Source organism: Piliocolobus tephrosceles, chromosome 4 (genome assembly GCF_002776525.5).
Source record: "Piliocolobus tephrosceles isolate RC106 chromosome 4, ASM277652v3, whole genome shotgun sequence".
Classification (NCBI taxonomy): Eukaryota; Metazoa; Chordata; class Mammalia; order Primates; family Cercopithecidae; genus Piliocolobus; species Piliocolobus tephrosceles.
The window spans coordinates 105,620,952-105,624,698 of record NC_045437.1 but is presented as its reverse complement, the minus strand read 5'-3'; the positions used below and the strand labels follow the sequence as shown (position 1 = coordinate 105,624,698).

Genomic DNA, 3,747 nt, shown 5'->3' with positions numbered 1-3,747 from the left:
AACGACTGCTTTCTAATGCACCTTAATCTTCCCCACCAACTTCCTCAATTACACATACTTTCATCTCTAACTCACATACATAGCCAAAACATAGTTACTATTCCCTGAAATATGCTTCTCTTCACAAATGGGACTAGGGTGATGCAAGAGAAATACCTGGGGTGCAAAATTTAAGGAGATACTCTCAGGATCATGCAAGTGCCACCCTGCAGTTGCATGACCCTAAAAGTGATTATGTCTCATATTTTGTGTCCTAGGCAACTCTCTTGCCTTACCCTGGTCCTGGCTCGACTTCTCTTTCCCATCTCTACTCTCCCCACTTCTCTAATAAATATCCCCTTAATTTTTCAAATTCCAATTCTGATAAACTAAGTATCTGTTTTAAACAATGAATTTAAGTATAATTTTACAACCACTCAAAATTATGTTTTCACGACCGGGTACAGTGCCTCATGCCTGTAATCCCAGCACTTTGGGAGGTCAAGGCAGGTGGATCACCTGAGGTTGGGAGTTCAAGACCAACCCAACCAACATGGAGAAACCTCATGTCTACTAAAAATACAAAATTAGCCAGACGTGCTGGCACATGAATCCCAGCTACTTGGGAAGCTGAGGCAAGAGAATCACTTGAACCTGGGAGGTGGAGGTTGCAATGAGCCAAGATGGCACCACTGCACTCCAGCCTGGGCAACAAGAATGAAACTTCGTCTCAAAAATAAATAAATAAATAATAAGATAAAATTTAAAAATAAAATAAAATTATTTTCAAAGAAAATTTCTTGTTCATATGTTGTAGATAAGATTCTATTTTTAAAAGTGACTGTGAGTTGCATGTGCATGTCAGTAATAGACCTATGTTGTTTTTTTACTCTGAAGCATCTATCTCCCCTTCTGTTGGTAGCAGCATCTTAATTTTCTTTTCCCAAACTTTCCTTCTCTTATCATCAATCCACGTGGTTTGGGTGGCATTGATCACCAGCACTCTAATGTTTCTGGGGTAGGAACATAACCCAGGTCTGGGAAATCAGCATTTCCTTCTCGCAAGCAGTAGTTCAGGAATAGGTATGTTACCCAAATTGGACAGATAATACTGAATCCCAACATTTCTGCAGAAGCTAATCAGGAAGGAAAGTTATCTTTCAGCCAAGGTTGCTAAACTGAATGATGATGATAAGCACCTACTAGACAATCAAGCAACCCAATCAAAGAACCAAGAGAAGAGAAATGGAGAAATGTCTGAAAATATTTTCTCCCTAAATCTGAGTTCAGATGTAAACAGATACAGCTGCTGGAATTCAGAATTACTGCTGGGAAACAATTCACTCTGCATTTCTCATTCTCCTGCACAGAATCTTCTGACCAAAATGTACTACAAATGGGTATTTGCATAACAGACAGTCTTGGAAGCTAGAGATAGCATCTCCCTAAAGATAGAAAACTCCAAAGAGCTTTGGAGAAATTAAGCCCTCTCCTTCCCCTCCCTGGAAACATTTACTTATAATCTAGGGTAAGAAACCTAAAGATACCTTCTCCCTCTCCTCTGGAAGAGATGTGCTTAATGAGTAATCTTTCTCGCTCTGCAGGGGAGGATAGCAGATGTGCCAACACCCTACACAAGCTTGGAGTCTCCTCATTGCAAGGCTCCTCTCCTGTGATGCAAATCTGCTGCATGTGTAGGTAAACATCTAGCCCTCATCACATTGCTTTGTCACAGAGATGGGGCAGGGAGAATCAGCACGAAGATATTTCTCTGGCCACTGCTTTTGCTGTAATAAACCCCCCGAGTCTCTGACCTAGGGCTCTTCTATTAATGTACGTATATAAAAGTATGGTAAGGTAACTTGCTTGTTTGCAAACAGGGTATTCTCAGTCCCTTCAGAGTTTCAGAGTTAATGGTTACATGAGGCAACATATTTTTTTTTCTTATTTATTAATTCGTTCAACAAATATTTGCTGAAAGCCTACTATGCTATCTGTGTGCCATGAGTTTTCCTATATAACAGGTAAAAATTCTTGCCCTCATGGAAGCTGTATTCTAGAGAGAGGAAACAAACAAAATACAAAATAAGTAAATAAAATACACAGTGTTAGGTAGTAATAAGCACTATTTTTTAAAGCAGAAAAAGGTAAGTATGAAGTAGTCAATTTCAAATATATGTTGAGTGATTAAAGACTTTACAGATAAGTAACATTTACCAAAGACCTGAAGCAGATAAGGAAGTTAGTCATATGGTTAGCTGCAGGAACCACTATCTGGGAGAAGAGCATTCTAAGCAGACAGAACAGAACAGAAAGTATAAAATATCTATCTAAGGAAAAACAAGGAGGCCTGTGTGCAGTGAATGGTGGAGAAAATAGTAAAAAGATCCCGCATGAGGGAGAGAGAACAGAACCACAAAACCATGGCCCATTTTAAACTATAGTTCAGAGAAGAACTAGTTCGGAGAAAGATCCTGCATGAAGGAAGGAAAGCAGGACCATGAAACTATAGCTCATTTTAAGGACTTGAGCTTTTATGTGGGAAACCCCTGAAAGATTCTGAGCAAGGAAGAGACATGATCTCTTACGTCTAAAAAGGGTAACACAGGCTATTTTTTTAGAGCAACAGTAGTAGCAGGGAGAATTTTTAGGAATCAGGTAGAAGGAGAAGGAGGATGTTGCTGAACCAGGATGACAGAAGTAGGGACGGTGAGAGCCAGTCAGATTATAGGTATTTCTTTGAAGAAAACAGAGTATGCTGAAAGTCTGAGTTGAGGAATGAAAGAAAAAGAATCAAGGATAACTTTGCTCACACTCGGGTCAGGGCAAAAACAAAGATGGAACTGCCATTTATAAAGACGGGAAGGACTAAATTTTTAAATAGGGGTCTGTCACTAGCATCCAAAAGAAGCCTAACAAATATAAAAATTTATACCACAAGGCAGGCAGATTGCCTGAGGTAAGGAGTCGAGACCAGACTGACCAAGATGGTAAAACCCTGTCTCCATTAAAAATACAAAAAAAAAAAAAAAATTAGCCAGGCGTGGAGGCACACATCTGTAGTCCCAGTTACTCAGGAAGCTGAGGCAGGAGAATCACTTGAACCCGGGAGGCCAAGGTTGCAGTGAGCTGAGATCATGCCACTGCACTCCAGCCTGGGTGGCACAGGGAGACTCTGTCTTTAAAAAAAAAAAAGAAAAGAAATGATTATACTAGAAATAAGGTAACACAAGTTCCACTTCTAAAATGTGAGACTGAGTCAATAATAGAAAATGAAGCAAACTTGGTAACCCTCTACTGTAGGGTAAGAAGTCAGCAATCCTTAATAAGCAAAATAGCTGGTAAATTGCTGTCCTCATAAATTAGACAAGTACACCTTGTTTTACTGCACTTCGACTTTCTGCACTTTATAAATATTCCCTTTTTTACAAATTGAAGTTCTATTATAATCCTGCGCTGAGCAACTCTATTGGCACCGTTTTTCCAAAGCATATACACATTTCATGTCTCTGTGTTACATTTGGTGATACAATATTTCAAACTTTTTCATTATTATTATATATTTTATGGTCATCTGTGATCAGTGATCTTTGACGCTACTATCTTAACTGTTTTGGGGCACCAAGAACCACACATATATGACGGTGAACTTAACTGATAAGTGTTATGTGTGTTTTGACTACTGTATTAACCAGCCATTCTCTACTCCCTCTCCTTCCTCTTGGACTTCCCTGTTCCATGAGACACAACAATTTGATGTTAGGCCAA

The 3,747-nt window shown here is 39.3% G+C and overlaps 1 protein-coding gene across 1 annotated transcript in view; it reads right to left on the bottom strand.

Annotated features, from left to right (window-relative positions):
- Positions 1–3,747, bottom strand: part of FER (FER tyrosine kinase) — a 408,129-nt gene that overhangs the window by 391,979 nt on the left and 12,403 nt on the right. The window lies entirely within an intron of this gene.